This window comes from Phyllobates terribilis, unplaced genomic scaffold, assembly GCF_046119375.1.
Source record: "Phyllobates terribilis strain yellow unplaced genomic scaffold, ASM4611937v1 Scaffold_2__4_contigs__length_985480577, whole genome shotgun sequence".
NCBI classification, from domain to species: domain Eukaryota; kingdom Metazoa; phylum Chordata; class Amphibia; order Anura; family Dendrobatidae; genus Phyllobates; species Phyllobates terribilis.
In genome coordinates this window covers 27490683-27510583 of record NW_027362762.1, presented here as the reverse complement: position 1 = coordinate 27510583, position 19901 = coordinate 27490683, and positions in this window count along the sequence as shown.

The following is a 19901-nucleotide window of genomic DNA, read 5'->3' as shown; positions in this document are numbered from 1 at the left end:
AACCAGACTCGGGAAAACCTAACAGTTGTATTGGCAACTTCATTCGTGTTGGCGTTACGGGGAACTGTTGCCTGCCTTCTGTCTGCGGCCACCACACTGCTTCTTCATGCCTGTTGGGGTGCTCTGCCTCCCTACCCATGTGTGCTGCTGTCCTTGCTCTGCATGTCTTCCTGCCAGGTTGGGTCAGTTACTATATCATCCATCACCTCATCTTCTACTTCCATACCCTGGTCCTCCTCCTGACTTTCTGGCAATTGTGTCTCAGCATCGTCCACCACTTGTGACACTTTCCCACTGTCGCCTTCGTGTGACCGGGGCTGCTCAAATATTTGGCATCGCTACATGCAATCTCCTCTTGCCCTGCTTCAAGTGGCCTGAATCTATAAATGGAAAAGTGAACAGCTCTTCGGAGATTCTAACCAGATTGTCGGCTCCCATTAAATCCAACTTGGAGAAGACCTTAGCTCCTACAATCTGGCTGAACAAATCAGGAATAAGAGGAAGAGGGTATGGATCACGGATGGTAATTTGATTTAATTCCCGGAAATCTAAACAGGGACGTAGACTGCCATCTTTTTTCTTCACAAAGAAGAATCCTGCTGCCACGGCCAGAAAGATTTTACAGATTGGACTTCGGTAGTTTAGCTTCGGAGGTCAGGTTAATAGGACAGTCATAAGTATGATGGGAAGACAAATCCTGACACCCCCTTTCAGAGAAAAACATAATCAAAACCAGACAGAAAAGCAGGTAATATTTCTGTAGAGACAGTAGCAAAGGAAATATCTAATCAGTTCTCACGGTAGTAATCTTCCCATTCAATAATCTCCCCAATCCACCAACGGATTATGTTTAACTAGCCAAGGTATACCCAAAACAATCGGTGTGGAAAGATTGTCCAGAACATAGCAAGAGATTATTTCACAATGAACTGACCCCACCCTCAGTTTTACATTATGTACAATCTGAGTAAATGCTTTCTGTGCAAGTGGCGCTGAGTAAATGGCAAAGATGGAAATAGGTTCAGCTAAAGTACAGCAAGCAAGACATGAGTTGCACAAACTCAGCATCTGCCTTCACTGTCAACAAACAGAAATTTTCTTGGTTTTTCTCTCTAGAACCACCTCTGCTGACAGGACATAGTGGGGAGTGCAGTTTGGCCACAAATGCACCCGTTGTTTATCCAACTCCAGACTACCAAGAGTTAATCGAGTCTCCTTTTGTTTAGGAGCAAAACAAACAAAATGTCCCTTTTTCCCACAAAAAAAACATACGCCTTTTTTCTTGCAAATCTCCAGGGAGATGTATAATGCAGAGACACCCCCTAACTGCATGGGTTCCTCCACCTCCCCCAGTAGTGGTTCACCCCCAGACCGCTCCTCCGGCACAGGTACACAACCCCAGCAAGAAGGCCCCGAAGAAGGTGGTCGCACCCATCTATTCCGAAGACGTCTATCAAGACGTATGGCTAACGACATGGCAGCCTCCAAGGACTGAGGGGTTTCATATACTGCCAAGGCATCTTTCAACCTTTCAGTAAGACCCTCACAAAATTGACTTCTAAGGGCTGAGTCCATTTGGAATCTGTTGCCCATCTACGAAATTCAGAACTGTACGTTTCCACTGACCGATTTCCCTGCTGAAGGCGACGTAGCCTAGCCTTAGCCAAGGCGACTCGGTCAGGTGAGGGCCAGAGCACCGAAAAACCCCTCCACAAACTGGAGACAAACCGAGTCCTGCGGTAAAGAAAACGCCCACGACTGTGGTACTCCCTGCACGAGTGAGATCACAATTCCCACCTGTTGCTTCTCACTTCAGGATGAGTAAGGACGAAGTTTAAAGTACAATTTGCAGGCCTCTTTGAATACAAAAAACCTGTCTCTACCACCTGAAAACCTGTCCGGGTGGGCAACCTTGGGTTCAGGCTGGACATTCCTACCTGCAGAGGCCCCCCACATTGGCGACCTGTAGCCACTGATGCTGCTGCTGAACCTCACAGCGGAGGTCATTCACCTCCAGAGACAGACAGCGGAACTTCTCTGCGAGCTCTGCAACTGAACCCATACCAAGTGAGAAAGGGAAAAAAAAAAGATCCACGCCCAAAAACACACAGAAAAAAAACAAACGTGTTAGTTTTTTTTTTTTCCTTTTCAAAATGTGCTCGGCCGGCTATAATGTCAAGGTGTGGGAAAGACTAAGTGCAACACAAAGGGAAGAGGGAAATCAAGCATAGACTCTAGGGACAGGGGGAAGTGGAGACCTCCTAGATAGATCTAGCATCACCCTCTCTCCCCTAAAGTCCCTGTATTGGCTCTTCACCAATCGCTGCAGGCGTACCTCGCCCTGTCTTTCCCTGGCATATGGCTAAGACTAGGGAAGGGAGGAGATAAGCACTAGTCAATCTCCGCTAAACAAAATAGACAACAAGGGTAGACAAACTGGAGGAATTGCTTAGCTTTAGATGACTCCAGACAAATGCGCACACGTCCTCAGGCTCCAGAGAGGACGAAGTACTGCTCTTCCTAAAGTCTTCACAAGTAGTAATGAATATCGCCGTTACCTTTAGTGTTGAGCCACCACCCGTAGTGTTCGGGTTCGATTCGTTGAACACCGGCATGTTCGTCGAACGGTTCGTCGAACACCGTTAAAACCAATGGCAGGCAAACAAAAACACATAGAAACACACAGAAAACACCTTCAAAGGTGTCCAAAAGCTGACAAAGTGCTCAGAAGACACAACTAACACATGGAAAAGTGACAAGTACATATACTAATGCGAAAAGAAAAGAAGTGGAGGAGTAAAAGGAGGAGGAGACACAGATATAGTCATGTCATGCCCTTCTAAAATCAAGAAAGGCTGGAGTAAAAAGCTAAAATCAGCCTACCAACACCCAGACGTCATGACAAGAAAATGAAAAAAATATCTTTAGGTAGAATGGCGGTTCCATTCAGAACACTTTCCTTACAAGACGTAGTGGTATCCCCGTTGGGAGTCGTGCCAAAAACGGAATCCAATACATTCGGACTAATCCACCATTTGTCATATCCAAGGGGCAGGTCAGTAAACGACACCATCAACGCGGAACCAAGTACAGTAGTATATACTGTACCTCCTTTGACAAGGCAATCAGGCGGGTCAAGAAGTTGGGAAGGGGCACCCTAATGGCCAAAACAGACATTGAGGGGGCGTTCCGGTTACTTACTACCTGTGCCTCCGAATAGTGTCCGCCTATTGGCCTGCTTCTGGGAAGGAGCATACTATATAGATCGCTGTTTGCCCATGGGGTGGTCCAGATCCTGCTCACTATTTGAGGCGTTTAGTTGCTTCCTCGAATGGGTCGTCATGGACGTTTCTAAGGGGGCACATATTATCCATTACCTCGACAACTTCTTATGCCTGGGCCCAAAAGATTCGCCACAGTGTGAATACACGCTGTAGTCCACCTGTGAGAAGGAGAGAGCTGGAGGGAGAGCGGACACCACAGAGCCGAGGGGTTAGATGGAGAACGGAAGAAGGAAAGAGGGCGAGGGAGGTAAGGGAGTATGGTGAAAGGCCGACCTGAGCTCCCCCATGCTCCTGCTGGGCGGGGAACAGCCCTGGGAAGAAAAGCCGCTTGCGCATCCCTTTGAGGTTACGGCGCGAGCGGGCAGAGGGACTACGCTGGAGTGCGAAGCCGACACGGCAAGGCCATTCCTGCCCGTGCAACCTCCGTGTCGCTGGGTTTGTGCCAGAGCCGCGGTGGAGCCTGACGGCCAGCCCCCCTCTCCCAATACTGGTGCCTGTCCGCTGGTGGGTCGAGACCCCCCCGCGGTGGATGCAGGTCTAAGCTCTGTAATTTAAATTGGCTCTGTAATTTGAATGAGTACACTTTGAATCCTTTTACAAGGATCTATTGAAGGGCAAGTCTGGTGCCAGCAGCCGCGGTAGCAGGAAGTGGAGGAGGTGTGGCCTGTGATCCTAGCTGAGTGAGAGCCATGTGGAGGAGCTCCTGGGAAGCTCCAACTAGGACTTTTTTCTAAGCCCGACCCTTGCCTCTTTGTTTCCCAGGACCGAGGCGAGGGTGTCGGGGGGACATTCTTGGGCCCCGGCCCTCCCGGTCTGGGCTGGGTGAGGACGGAGGACTGAGTATGGATCCATTGGGGGATTCCATGAGGAGGTCTGGGAGGCTGTCCCAGCGTGAAGCAGCGGCTACGGTGAGCATGCCAGCGTCAACTGGGAAGGGGGCTGGCAAGCCCAAGGGAGACAAAGGCAGCACCCCATGGGCCGAGAGGGGCCCGGACGAGTCGGCGGAGGCCTTCTTCCAGTCGGTCGTGGAGATGCTCTGGTGTCATTAGAAGGGGAAGGTAGCACTGGCGAAACTGCTGCTGGAGCTGCAGCAGGCCAAGGAGCTATATAATGCAGCATCCCGGAGGAAGCGCCCGGCGATCGCCACGCAAATCCAGAGGAGGTCAAGGATAGGATTGCCGAGGTGGAGCAGAGGCAGGTAGAAATAGAGAGGGCTGCAGGTCCCTTTCTTGAGAAATTCTCAAACAATCGGCGTTTCTCGGGCCATGAGGGGTTAACCAGCAAGCAGCAAGGAAGGGGTGTGGATGGAGGGGGCCTGCCGGCCAGTGTCCCGCCCACCGCAGCGCTGGGTGCTGCCCGAGGGGTTACCCCAGCCATGGAGGAGGAGAAGGTGGGGGGTGGTGGAGGGGGCACGCTGTTTGTGAGAGCAGAGGATAGTGTTGGTGCGGGTACAGAGGCCGGGGATCACGGTCCGGGACTCTGCCCCTTGCCCCGCCCACCTCAGATCTCGGCACGGCTACTGTGAGAGCCGCAGGGGGAACTGCAGAGCCCAGCGGTCCCCGGTCTGGCGGCCCACCCCTTGTCCCGCCCCTGCCCCACCCACCTTGGTGCTTGGTGTGACCACCATGAGAGCCACGGGTGGAACTGTAGAGCCCAGCGGTCCCCGGTCCGGCAGCCCGCCCCTTGCCCTGCCCACATTGGCGCTCGGCGCGGCTGCTAGGAGAGCCGCAGGGGGAACTATGGAGCCCAGCAATGCTCAGTCGGGCGGCCCGCCCCTTGTCCCACCCACCGCAGCACCTGGTGCTGTCATTGTATGGTCTGTGGGCGGAGGGAAGGAGGGAGGCAGGAGGGACATGGCAAAAGGCAGTAAAAATGGTAGTACTGCAAGGCTCAGCAAGCCTTGTGCCGGCGCCCTGCCCCTTGTCCTGCCCACCGCAGCACCTGGAGTTGCACAGAGGAAACCAGAGGCTTGGGGGGAGGCGAAGACAGCAGGTAAGACAGAGGTGGCCAAGGACCCAGGAACAGTGTCCCAGGAGGTGGCAGTAACCCCGGTTGAGCAGCCTGCCAGCGTTGCCAGGGAACCTCCTGGATCTTCCGGTCTACGTCCTGTGCAGGTGGCGCTGCCTGCCTCCAGCACATCAGAGGAAGAGGACATGGAGGCGTCTTTAGGGTCCGGGGGGCTCATGGCGGCCATCCGGTTGCTGGAGTCCCCTGTAGACCTCCAGCACTTTTCTTTTGGAGATGAGGATCCGGGACCGGATAAAGAGAATAAGGAGAAGAAGAGGCGCAAGAAGAAGTCACAGGAGACGGTGAGTATGCGTTACATATTTAATAATGATGTTGATGCTGCTGCCATCTCCTGTGTAACCCCCGCTGGTCAAGGGCGCCCGGATCACAAAGTTGGTCCGCGGCGCGGGTCTGGTGGGGAGAGTAAAAGTAAATGTAAAGCAAGTGGTGATGGTATGGCGATCCCTACGGAGGACAGTAGGGATGGAAAAGGGTCATCGCTGGAGGTGGCGCCGGACTTATTCAGTGAGGTGGAGTTCCCGTCTCGGTCTCCCATGGCCTCTGGGTCTCAGGCAGAGGGAGGCGGGGGTTGTGGCGGTGGAGCTGGAGCAGCTTTTTCAGAAATCTTGGCCGAAGTCCGGAGGATGGTGAGGGAGGAGAGTCACTGCTTCCGTATCTCGCCAAGGGGTTGAGGGGCCGCATGCTGGGGACAAGGGTGCCAGGGGTAAACTGGCCGTGGTGTCTGCACCTGTGAGGCTGGTAAAGCCTGGCGCTCGAAATCCAGGCCCCTGTGATACCCAATGCATGAATACTGGAGGGTCCAAGGCGGCAGAGGGTAAAAAGGGGAGTAAGGCCAATGTTGCGGTTGTGGTTGGTGTCCTGAAACCCCCCCCCAGTGATGCCGGGACCTTGGGTGAAGCTGGTAGTACCCCACCTGTTCTGGCTGGCATGGATGGGGCGCATGAGGTGGGAATGGATGGGGTACATGAAGGAGGTATGGAAGTGGTGAGTGGCATGGCTGGTGGTGATGATAGTGGTGCAGGGTCAGTAGGTGAGGCTGTGAGGCAGAGTGTGAGTGTGAATGAGGGGCCAAGTGTGAGGCCTCGTTAGAGGGCGGTTCGCATGTCCGCACCTTTGCAGCAGCAGCTGCCGCAGGTAGTGGAGGGTCCTTGTCAGGGGACACTGGGCAGGGTTACTTGCAATGGCGTCTCCTGGACGCCCTGAAGAGGGGAGAGCAGTCCATAACAGTGGAGGATAGGGAGGTAGATTTATCATTCTGGATTGACCGACATGGTCTGTCCGCCTTCCGAGAGTTAGGGGCAGAGAACGTTAAGTGGTCTCTGCCGACAGCAGGGCAGGGTGGCATCCGTAGGAATGTGGTCCGTCTCCGGTGGGAAGGTAATGAAGCGTGCCCCTCTAGGGACAAGGTGGTGGAGCTTTTCCTGGGGATGGGCTTCAGGGCTGATGACATCTATGCCCTGATTCATCCCTATGGTGCTACCTTTTTCGACGTCAGCTTTGTGAGACCGGAGGGCCTAGAGCTCTTCTGGTCTCAGTATGAGCTGGCTCGAATTTGCCCTGAATGGCGAGGGTTTATAGTCCAGGCTATCTCTCGTCAGAACTCAGTGAAGAAAGTGACCGTGCTCACCAATAACGAGTCACTTTCTGAGATGGACATCATGACCTGGCTGAGCAGGTATGGGGAGGTGGTCCAGATTCCCAAAAAGAATCTGGACAAACATGGCATCTGGTCAGGGGCCTGGACATTTATGGTAAAACTGAAGGTCTCGGGTTACTCGGTTACCCACATTCCCACTTCAACATTCTTGGGAAGGGACCAAATTCTGATCTTTTACCAGGGGCAGCCGAAGTTGTGCCACAGGTGCGGTAGCCCCTCTCACTTCAGCGCGGGGTGTAAGGTGGAGAAGTGTGCGATGTGTGGAGGGGTGGGACATCTGGCCGCAACCTGTAGGGACATTCGGTGTAACCTGTGTGGTGTCTTGGGACACCCGTTTAGTCGCTGTCTGCACTCGTATGCCAATGTTGGCCTGAATCCAGGGGGTGCTAGTAGGGAGGAGGCGAGGACCAGACCAGCCGGTGAAGGGACTAGCAGCGGCGTAGGAAGCAAGGGACCGGTGAGGAGCGGACCTCCCCCTGAGGCTAAAGGGAAAGAGCAGCGTCCGAGGAGAGTGGTGGAAAGGGACTGGGGGGTTATGTCCCTGCCTCTGGTCCCTAGCTCGGGGGTGCTTGCAGCTCAGGTCCCGGACAGTGAGATAGACGAAGAGGTCAGGAGGATGATCAGGGAGGATGGGGCCACCGCTCCCTTATCCTCATCCAGCGAAAGTGTGCATGAGGGGGGGCATGAGAAGTGGCAACAGCAAAGGAAGGATAAGAAAAGGGTGAGGAAGAAGTGTAACTCAAAGGGGAAGGCCACTCTGGGCCAGGTGCCAAAGGAAGGCTCTTCCTCCCTTCCTCCGGTGGAGCTCTCCAACCAGTACCAGGCCCTAAGCGAGTCTCCCTTGTCTTTGGATGGGGGGGAGGAGGGGGGTCTGGTGCTGGGGGTTGAAGACAAGGATGTAGGGGCTAAAGGGGGCACCAGGCCCTCAGCATCGGGGGTCGGGGAAACCGAGCCTCTGGTGGGGGGGGTCGACCCAGGGCCTCCTGACAAGGGCAAGGGTGCGCCTGCAAAAACTAAAGTTGTGCCTGGTGAGGTTATGCCTGGAAAAACAACAGGAATGGATGTGTCGGTGTGTCTGAAGCATGCTATATCGGCCTCTGAGGAGGAAATTGGAGCGTGTCTGAAGGGCAAGGGGGGTGGGAAGAAGGTCGCTGTACAACCTGATCATTAATGTTGCCAGCTGATGCGGCTAGGTTCACGGCCTCTCATTTTCTCGGCCAGCTTGATGCCGACATTTTGTTTTTGCAGGAGACCAGGTTGGCCGATCTTACGTCCCTTGAAAAAGCTAAGAGGGAGTGGGTATATGGGCCTTCTTATTGGTCTCTTGCGGCTGAGCTGTATAGCGGGGTGGCGGTCCTTTTTAAAACCGCAGATGTAGTATGCCGACGGGTTATTAAGTTGGAAATGGGGAGGTGCTTGATCTTGGATGTATTCATAAGGGGACAAGAGCTTCGGCTCATAATCATCTATGGTCCCCAGACTAAGTGGGACCGCAGGTGTCTCTTTATGAGTGTTAAACCCTTTTTGTTTTGTAGCCGACAGGTGGTCTTTGGAGGGGACTTCAACAACGTCTCGAGGCCCCAAGACAGAGGAGGTTCTAGAGACTGGTTGGCCTACAACAGCGTCGCTTTGAATAGCATAGTTAGTGAGGCTCGCCTAGTGGATGTCCACATCCGGAACACCACGGGCCACGCGGGTTACACTTATTTCAGAGGTAGTCAGAGTAGGTCTAGAATAGACAGGTTTTATTTGAAGGAGGAGGCAGTCTCTTCAACTTTATCGGTGGTAGAGGTTGAATTCTCCGACCACTGTCTGATTGTGTTTTCTCTGAATGTTACAGAGACTCCTCGGTTGGGAAGAGGTTTTTGGAAGCTGAATTCATCACTCCTGAAGGGAGCAGCTGTAAGACGGTCCTTTGAGGATTTCTTTCAAAGTCAGGTACCGCTACTGGGCCTTGGTAACACTAAGTCAGAGTGGTGGGAGATCTTCAAACATTGGGTGGCGAGATTCTTCTGCCAGCTTTCTAACCTCATAAGCCTGAACAGGGATCGCCTGTATCGGGGCCTGAGGAGGAAACTCGAGGAACTTGTCTCGACTGGGGGTGGCCGTGAGGACATCACCAGGGTGAAAGCCTTAATCAAGAGATGTCAGTATGATAGGCACACATCTTTGGTTTTTGAGAGGGACTTCGGGAAGTACCGCTCGCCCAACCCCTACAGAAACTGCAAGATGTCAGTGAGTAGTAAAATCGTGGCGGGTCTGAAGGACAGTACAGGGTCCCTGACTAGGTCCAAGTCAGGGATCTTGGAGGTCGTCAGATCCTTTTACTCACATCTCTTGGGGAGGAAAGAGCTGGATCGAGATGAGACGTCGGCTTTCCTGGCTGAGGCCATTCCTGAACCAGGGGTAGACCCCTTGCTCGATGTCTTGGTGGATGAGATCAAAGAAGAGGAAGTTAGACTGGTGATTGATGGGCTCCAGCTCAAAAAATCGCCGGGTCCGGACGGCTTAACGTCGGAGTTCTACAAGACCTTTAAGGACCTTTTGGTCCCCTTATTGACTCAGGTTTTTAATGAGTGTCTCTCCTCGGGCACTCTTCCGAGATCAATGAGGAGGTCAGCTTTGATCCTTCTTTCTAAGGGGAAGGATCCGTCGCACATTGAGAACTGGAGGCCCATAGCGCTTCTCAATGTGGATAGGAAGGTTCTGGCTAAAGTACTCTTTAACTGGTTGGTGAAGTTTGCGCCACAGCTCCTTTCGGAGTCCCAGCACTGCTGTGTTCCTGGCTGTAGCACTTTTAGTGCTGTTCTCGGTGTTCGGGAGGCTGTGGAGCAGGGTAGGGCTGACCTCTGGAAGCGGTATCTGCTGTCCTTGGATCAGGCAAAAGTCATTGACTGGGTAGATCACAAGTACCTGTGGTCCGCTCTTCTGAGGTATGGTCTGCCAGGGAGGTTTGTAGACTGGCTGTAGACATTGTACAGAGGGGCGGAGAGTTTCCCACTTGTGAAGGGTTGGATTGGACGGGCCTTTGCGGTGGGCTCCGGCGTTCGCCAGGGATGTCCTCTCAGTCCCCTGCTGTATGTGTTCGCGATTGATCCCTTCATAAGGAGGGTGGATCGTGGACCAATAGCGGGGGTAAGGATGGACCGGGCGGGCGAACGGGAGGCCGCCCTGAAGGTAGTGGCCTACGCTGATGATGTCTCCTCGGAAGAGGAGGTGCAGGCAGTGATGTCTGAAGTGGAGGGCTACTCCAGGGCCTCTGGTTCCATGGTCAATCGGAGCAAGTGTGAGTGTCTCTCTCTGGGGGGAGGAGATCCCAGGTTTGATCTCCCGGACACCCTCCCAGAGCCCCAAGAGTATGCCAAGATCCTAGGAGTTGAATTTGGCCAGGGTGATTACCCAACCAAAAACTGGGAAGGTAGACTTAAAACTGCCGCCCAGAGAATGGACCAGTGGAAGGGTTGGTCTTTGACCCTGAGGGAAAGGGTGAGTCTGTGCAAAGGTTTCCTGCTCCCATTGTTAATGTATCTTGGCAGCTTTTGTATTTTGCCAGAGCCTCTCTGGGCACGGGTCTACAGCCTGTTTTTCCAATTGTTATGGGGAAACAGGCTGAACCTAGTCAAGCGGGAGGTTACTTACCGTATGAGGAGACTAGGGGGGTTGAATATGGTCAACCCCATGGTGTTCTTGGTATGCACCTTCCTTAAATTGAATGTATCAAACCTCTGGAAAGAGAGGGCTCCTCTGTGGGTATTCTCCTGTAGGGGATGGTTACAGTCCTTCTTCCAGGAATGGGAGACAAGAGGGCATGTGAAGGATTTTCGCACACCGCACGGGCATCTCCGGGCTTATGTTACCCCGGTTTTGAAAGTGATACGCCGGTGGGGTTTGGGAGTGTGGGAGGTGAGGACTCTCACAAGGAAACTTCTCGAGGAGAGGATCTTATCGACCCATTTTCAAAAGCCACTGGGGTTGCGTCTTTTAAATTCAAAACGGATCCCCGTGAAGTATTGGGACTTGACTTGGCGCTGCTTTTAGGGTAAGCTGTATGTGAGGGACAACTTGAAGTACAGGAACTCCGAGGATAGGAATTGTCCTCGTGAGAGTTGTGCTGACACGCTTGAGAGCATGGAGCACTTCCTGCTTCAGTGTCCCTTTAGTGCAGAGGCATACAACAGGGTGGGCGCTTACATTGGCTGGACTAGGTTAGCGGGCCTCTGCTACGCTGAGTGGGCCAATGGGGCATTCAGAGACCTTGGTGGACGGGATCGGTGCACTCTTTTTCTAGTTAGCCTAGTGGTTAGGTTTTTCACATGGAATGCACAGTGTTTAGTGTCGATGGGCAGTAAAATCCTCCCAGTGGGTGAGGTATGTAGCAACATCCTTGGTGACCTGGTGAAGGTGCGCTACTTGGAGTATGAAAGGCTGGGCGCATCGGGGGCCTCCCGTCTCTGGAGGGGTTTCTCCTTCCAGGTGCCTTAGTTCTGGATTGTTCTCACCATAGCTTTTTATTTTGAGAATGGTATCTTGAAAGAAAGGGTTTACAAGCACTGAACCGGTGCGGATGGTATTAAGGGCATAACTTGTCCTTTTTGTTATTGTTCTTGTTGTTATTATTATTATTGTTGTCTGTTCTTTTACTTTGGGGGTTAGTTAGGTGGGGTGTTTTTTTTTTGGGGGGGGGGGGAGGTTGGCATGTACTTGGACTGGCCCGGACCCAAAACTGTCTGGGTTCTCCCTAAGTCCGGAAGGACTTTTTCGGAACTTAGAGACCGATTTGGGTTGGAGGTATAGTGAGAGTTAGGGTAGTGTATGTATCATTATGTGTTATTATGTGTTATTATGTGGTACTTATGATTTAAGTGTTATGTGTTATTTCATGTGGTTTATATTTTTATATGTATTTTGCTTTGCATCTCCGATTTCTGTTACAGCAGAATCAGAAGTAAGTCTGGAGGAAGTTTGAGGTATGTTTGGTTAGGCTGTGGTTGTATGGTGGTTGTCAGGCAGGTGGGGTCTCTTGTATATACATTGTTTGTGTATTGGTTTATAGTGCTGGAAATAGTTTCGTTACTTGTATTCATTTGTGTTTTTACATTTCTAATAAAATAAAGTTCCAGCTCCAGTAGCGTCCACTAAAGTTGCTGCAGTTAAAAAGCTTTTATAAGGATCGAGCTTGGCGGTCCGCCGCAAGGCGTGCTACCGCCAGTCCCAGCCCCTTTGCCTTGGGGCGCCTCCCCAATGCTCTTGACTGAGTGTCCCAGGGGCCCGAAGTGTTTCCTTTGAAAAAATTAAGTGTCCAAAGCACAGGTGGTGTTGCTTGCTTAACAGCCGGGCTACTCCGCTGACTAACAGACACTGCTACTAGGCCCAAAGTATTGCCTGGGCTAGATGCAGTTAAACATTTGTAAGTAGATCTACAGGCGTGGTAGCTTGCTTAACAGCTGGGCTACTCCGCTGACTAACAGACACTGCTACTAGGCCCAAAGTATTGTCTGGGCTAGATGCAGTTAAAAATTTGTAATTAGATCTACAGGCGGTGTAGCTTGCTTAACAGCTTGGCTACTCCGCTGACTAGCAGACACTGCTACTAGGCCCAAAGTATTGCCTGGGCTAGATAAACATTGTTATTAGATACAAAGGTGGTGTAGCTTGTTTCAGATGGGCTACTCCGCTGATTACGAGACACTGCTACTAGCCCAAAATGATTGGCTGGGTTAGATGCAGTAAAAATTGTTATTAGAGACACAGGCGGTGTAGCTTGCTTCACAGCTGGGCTACTACGCTGACTATCAGACACTGAAGCTTTGGAGCAGACCTCTGATTCCCAGGCTATAGTATGAGTAAACAGCTCTGCAGACTCAACCATCTGTGTTACCCCAATCCATAGTGTATGTAGTTTCTTAAGGTTAAAAGGGGGGGGGGGAGCGACCCAACCCACCTGGAATTGACAATGCCAACGTCATGTAAAACACAGCAAGGGGACTCCAAAAAGAGTCTCCATTTTTTCCAAAAATTGTGGCACAGACATCACTTAAGTGGCATCAATTGCCCCAGAGTTGCTTAAAATGGTTGGTGAGGTGATTTTCCAAAATCCTCATGCTTTTAGTCTCCCCAGGATGACACAGGGGTAGAAAAGTCCTTGCGGGTCCATGATTTGTTCATCTTTATGAACGTGAGTCTGTCTACATTCTCAGTGGACAGCCGCATGCGCTTATCTGTCAGCACACCACCAACAGCGCTGAACACACGTTCAGAGAGAACACTGGCTGCGGGGCACGACAAGATCTCCAAGGCGTGAGTGGCGAGCTCAGGCCATTTTCCAGATTGGAAGCCCAAAATGAGCAAGGGTCCAGTGACACAGTCATGGCTTCGATGTTCACTTGGAGATACTCCTGTACCATCCTCACTAGGCGTTGACTATGTGTCAGACTTCTTGTCTCCTGTGGCCTTGCAAAGGATGGTCTAAAAAATTGATGAAACGATTCCACAAAATTGCTGTTACCATTGTGTTACTGTTATGGTTTGAGTGATGAAGACTCGACAGTCCCACGGTTGGCAAGTTAGAACTGTGAGATTCACTACGTGCACCACTGGTGTTTTGTGGAATGTTGCAAGTAGTGCAGCAAGAAGGCACTCATGTGTCTTGCGCATCCAGGAGGACCAAGTCCTTGTTGTGTTGGTGGCGAGGTAAGAATCATGCCTCCTTCCTCTGCCCTCTCCCCCCAACTTCGCAAAACAGAAATGTGATCAAGGTCTCTCTCATCTGATGAGTCTTCCATGCCCATCGGCAGTTCGTCCTCCACTTCTTCCTCGGCTCCTGCACCTTCCTCAACAGTTTGGCTGCTACCATACACCCTCATTAATCCCTCTCCCCCACCCTCCCATGCTTGCCGCTTTGGTGCTGCCGACCGTCTGGACCTTGGAGATGTTATCCCTTCCGCATACGACTCCTCCTCTACTTCCTCCCCCTCCTCTTGTCCCACCACCTGACTCCGAATACTGTTTAAAGTGTGCTCCAGCATGTAAATGATCGGAATAGTCATGCTGATAAAGGCATCGTCAGCACTAAACATCTTCGTCGCCATTTCAAAACTGTGCAGAAGGGTGCATAGGTCCCTGATCTGAGACCACTCCTGCAGCGTGATTTGCCCCACCTCTGGATCTCGTTGGCCCAGGCTATACGTCATAACGTATTTCACCAGGGCTCGTCGGTGCTGCCACAGTCGCTGCAACATGTGCAGAGTTGAATTCCATCGGGTTGGCACATCGCATTTCAGCCGGTGAACTATTAGGCCCAACGACTTCTGTAGAGATGTAAGTCGTTGAGCTGCGGGATGCGAACAGCGGAAGTGAGCACACAGCAACCGTGCCCTCTGCAGAAGGCCATCTAGTCCGGGATAAAAATTGCTGGACAACCAGGTTCAACACGTGAGCCATACAAAGCACGTGTGTGACATTGCCCCGGCGAAGGGCCGCACCCAGGTTTGCAGCATTGTCGCACACGGCCTTCCCTGGCTGCAGGTTCATTGGAGACAACCATTCATGAAACTCGGTCTCAAGAGCTGACCACAACTCCTCAGCTGTGTGACTCACATTTCCCAGACATTTCAAAGTAAACACCGCCTGATTCCGTTGAGCCCTGCTGCCAGCATAGTAAGGAGGTGTGCAGGATTCCTTCTGCGCAGTTAGAAAGTGGGTGGCATTACCAGACAGGCTTTGGGTGCAGGTGGAGGACCGAGAGGAGGTTGAGGAGGCAGAAGCAGGATTGACGCACAACTCGTGGGGACGGCAAGACTTGGACAGCAGCCCCTTGTTCTGCTGTCACCATAGTTACCCAGTGCCCAATCGGCGACATGTAACGCCCCTGTCCATGCCTACTCGTCCAAGTGTCTGTGGTGAAATGCACCCTGTCACACACAGAGTTTCTCAAGGAAGCGGTGATGTTGTGTGCGACATGCTGGTGTAGCGCAGGCACACCTTTCTTTGAGAAGCAGTGGTGACTGGGCATCTGGTACTGGGGCACTGCGACGGACATAAGGTCTCGAAAATCCTCTGTGTCCACCAGGCGGAAAGGCAGCATTTCTGTAGCCAAGAGCTTGCAGATGGTGAAATTCAACCTCTTAGCTTTGTCATGGCTAGGAGGAAATGGTCTTTTACTTGTCCACATCTGAGGGACCGAGGGCTGGCTGTTGTGCTTAGACGGGGTTGAGTAGTGTGTCCCCGGAAAACTGCCGGTCTGTGAGCAAGATGCAAGCGGACATGTTATGTTGCCTTGATCCAAAGGTGGTGCTTTCGATGTCGGAGAGCGCTCAACACCAGCTGGTGTTTCCACTTCCAAATGAACTGACGACCTGCCAATCACACTGGCTGTTGCGGGTAGAGGTGGCAGGTCTGCGTCCAAAAACATGTGTGACTGCTGTCCCCCCAGTCACAGAGGATGAAGAGGCCGCGGATGCACAAGATGGGGCAGACGGTGGTTGGCCCGGCCCGCTAGGCCGCATTGTAGCACAGTGAGCTTCCCACTGCAACTTATGCTTCATATCCATGTGGAGGTTCATGCATGAAGTACTCAAACTTTGGATTTTTTGGCCTCTACTTAGCTTTTGATGACAAAAGATAACATGAGTTGGGTCATCGTTTGCGATCTCAAAAAATGCCCAGGCTATGCAAGGCTTAGAGCTCATGCGACCTGAAGAGCCACCACGACTTGTGGTCAGAGGCAGAGTTGTGGTTGAGGATGCAGTTGTTGACGTGATTCCAGTACTCCGTCTCTGTCCAGGAAGGCGCAACCTAACCTCGTCGTCAAGTAGCATCCTCCTCCACCTCCTCTGCTGACCTCATCGACTGGCTGACTGTGGGTTGACAGTAAGTGGGATCTCCAACCTCGTCATCATCACCCTGTGTGTTCTCACACCTGTCGTCCTCAGAGCCAACCTTCTTCCTGCCCTGACCGAAAAGTCAAGTGTCGCTCCAATCAGGTATCTGAGTCTCATCATCGTCTTCCTCATTGTCTCCACCAACAGGAGTTACAGTTTGGGAACGAGGGTCTACATTATGCTCAGAACCTTCTTCATCTGGGCCTGGATCCGACTCATAAAGATTCTGGGCATCAGTGCAGCTCATTTCCTCGTCTGGATTCACAGAAGCTCTGGAGCAGACCTCCGATTCCCAGGCTATAGTATAAGTAAACAGCTCTGCAGACTCAACCATCTGTGTTACCCCATACTCAGACGGGCAGCTGGAGACTTGGGAGCTGTGAGGAAGAAAGTGCGATTGGGGTGACACCTCTGAGGACTGGAGTATTTGTGATGTTGAAGTTGAGGTGGAGGAGAGCCCACTTGAAGGAGCACTTGATATCCGTTAAAGCACCTGTTGTTTTAGTGCCTCATCTGGAATTTGTAGCGATGGGCGTGTCCGTAAGAAAGGGATCATATTACATTGTCCACAAAAAGAAGTAGACCTCTTAGCTTGGCTGGAAGATGGTCTTTCTTCTGCAGATGTTACTGTTGCTTTACCACCTACCCCACGGACACAACCTTTTGTTCCCTTTCCAACACGCCTATTCCCCTTACCACCAGCAGCAGGCCTTTTGCCACTCATTTTGGTGGTTAACTAATTGGCAACTCTGTAGTTGTTTGCACAAAAAACGATGGATGGAAACCGAGCAGAGATGAGTGGCCAAACTGTGGTACTAGGCCAAAAGGATTGGTTGGGTTAGATGCAGTAAAACAATTTTATTAGATACACAGGTGGTGTAGCTTGATTCAGATGGGCTACTCCACTGACTACCAGACACTGCTACTAGGCCCAAAAGTATTTACTGGGTTAGATGCAGTAAAAAATTGTTATTAGATACACAGGCGGTGTAGCTTCCTTCACAGGTGGGCTACTCCGCTGACTATGAGACAGTGCTACTAGGCCCAAAAAGATTTCCTGGGTTAGATGCAGTAAAAAATTAGAATTAGATACACAGGCGGTGTAGCTTCCTTCACAGGTGGGCTACTCCGCTGACTACCAGACACTGCTACAGGCCCAAAAGGATTGGCTGAGCTACATTTCGCCAAATGCTGTGAAAAACACTTGCACAGCACTGGCACAGAACTGCCTGGCAAAAAGTGCTAGGAACTGCTGTAACCTAGCCCTCAAAAGGGCTGCAATTAGAACTTGTCCCTACTCCCTAAACCTATCTCTCTATGTAACTGGAAATTCGCTCGCAATTCACACAGTTATAATGTATAGCGCCCACAGCAGCAGCGGTGCCGTCTAACACTCAGCTGCAGCAGTGAGAAAATTGTGGCGACGGGGAAAATGGCTGGGTCTTATAGGGCAAGGACATGTGACATACACAGCCAATGACACATGCCCTTGCTTGTGTGAAAAAAAAGCACTTCGCTCCGTGTGTGCGCTGCTGATAGGCTGACAGATTGCACCTCCCCACTGTAAATGCGGGAAAGAGAAAAAAATGGAGATCTTCATTATTTCTGCAGAGATCCATCCCCTGCCCCTCCCCCCGCCCCGCTGTACACTCAAACTGCGTATTAACATTAATTTTCAGCATTACTGAGAAAAAATCCAGTTATGATTTTGTTGCACGAACAGTTATCGAACATAACCTCAAACAGCCAAATTGTTTGCAAATCGTTCGAGTTCGTCTAACGGCTCGAACACCGCCCAAAACAGCTCGAATTTGAGACTGGCGAACAGTTCGAGTAGAACACCGCTCATCTCTAGTCACCTTCCTCTGAAACACAGCAGGTATTTATACACCCAGACCAGGGAGTTATTAGCCACAGGAAGGTAGCCGCTGGGTCCTAGAGGCAGCCTCTAAGAAGATGTCTGTAATGTCAAACGTAGAGATCTCCTGCAACTACTGCAGGGCGACTGTCTGTCACCTCTGACACCCCCGTGACAGTCACTCCCTACCTGTCCTCCATATGTAGTGCCTATTCTGTTACTCTCTACCTGTCCTCCATGTGTAGTGTGGGGTCTGTCACTCTCTACCTGTCCTCCATGTGTAGTGCGGGGTCTGTCCCTCTCTACCTGTCCTCCATGTGTACTGCGGTGTCTGTTACTCTCTACCTGTCCTCCATGTGTAGTGTGGGGTCTGTCGATCTCTACCTGTCCTCCATGTGTAGTGTGGGGTCTGTCGATCTCTACCTGTCCTCCATGTGTAGTGTGGGGTCTGTCACTCTCTACCTGTCCTCCATGTGTAGTGTGGGGTCTGTCATTCTCTACCTGTCCTCCATGTGTAGTGCGGGGTCTGTCCCTCTCTACCTGTCCTCCATGTGTACTGCGGTGTCTGTTACTCCCTACCTGTCCTCCATGTGTAGTGCGGGGTCTGTCACTCTCTACCTGTCCTCCATGTGTAGTGTGGGGTCTGTCACTCTCTACCTGTCCTCCATGTGTAGTGCCTGTTCTGTTAGTCTCTACCTGTCCTCCATGTGTAGTGCCTGTTCTGTTAGTCTCTACCTGTCCTCCATGTGTAGTGTGGGGTCTGTCCCTCACTACCTGTCCTCCATGTGTACTGCGGTGTCTGTTACTCCCTACCTGTCCTCCATGTGTAGTGTGGGGTCTGTCACTCTCTACCTGTCCTCCATGTGTAGTGCCTGTTCTGTTAGTCTCTACCTGTCCTCCATGTGTAGTGTGGGGTCTGTCACTCTCTACCTGTCCTACATATGTAGTGTGGGATCTGTCACTCTCTACCTGTCCTCCATGTGTAGTGTGGAGTCTGTCACTCTCTACCTGTCCTCCATGTGTAGTGTTGGGTCTGTCACTCTCTACCTGTCCTCCATGTGTAGTGCCTGTTCTGTTACTCTCTACCTGTCCTCCATGTGTAGTGCCTGTTCTGTTACTCTCTACCTGTCCTCCATGTGTAGTGCGGGGACTGTCACTCTCTACCTGTCCTCCATGTGTAGTGTGGGGTCTGTCGCTCTCTACCTGTCCTGCATGTGTAGTGTGGGGTCTGTCACTCTCTACCTGTCCTGCATGTGTAGTGTGGGGTTTGTCACCCTCTACATGTCCTCCATGTGTAGTGTGGGATCTGTCACTCTCTACCTATCCTCCATGTGTAGTGTGGGGTCTGTCACTCTCTACCTGTCCTGCATGTGTAGTGTGGGGTCTGTCACTCTCTACCTGTCCTGCATGTGTAGTGTGGGGTTTGTCACCCTCTACATGTCCTCCATGTGTAGTGTGGGATCTGTCACTCTCTACCTATCCTCCATGTGTAGTGTGGGGTCTGTCACTCTCTACCTGTCCTCCATGTGCAGTGTGAGGTCTGTCAATCTCTACCTGTCCTCCATGTGTAGTGTGGGATCTGTCACTCTCTACCTGTCCTCCATGTGTAGTGTGGGGTCTGTCACTCTCTACCTGTCCTCCATGTGTAGTGTGGGGTTTGTCACTCTCTACCTGTCCTCCATGTGTAGTGTGGGTCTGTCACTCTCACCTGTCCTCCATGTGCAGTGTGAGGTCTGTCAATCTCTACCTGTCCTCCATGTGCAGTGTGGGGTCTGTCACTCTCTACCTGTCCTCCATGTGTAGTGTGGGGTTTGTCACTCTCTACCTGTCCTCCATGTGTAGTGTGGGGTCTGTCACTCTCTACCTGTCCTCCATGTGTAGTGTGGGGTCTGTCACTCTCTACCTGTCCTCCATGTGTAGTGTGGGGTCGGTCACTCTCTACTTGTCCTCCATGTGTAGTGTGGGGTCTGTCACTCTCTACCTGTCCCCCATGTGTAGTGTGGGGTCTGTCACTCTCTACCTGTCCTCCATGTGTAGTGCGGGGTCTGTCGATCTCTACCTGTCCTTCATGTGTAGTGTGGGGTCTGTCACTCTCTACCTGTCCTCCATGTGTAGTGTGGGGTCTGTCACTCTCTACCTGTCCTCCATGTGTAGTGTGGGGTTTGTCACTCTCTACCTGTCCTCCATGTGCAGTG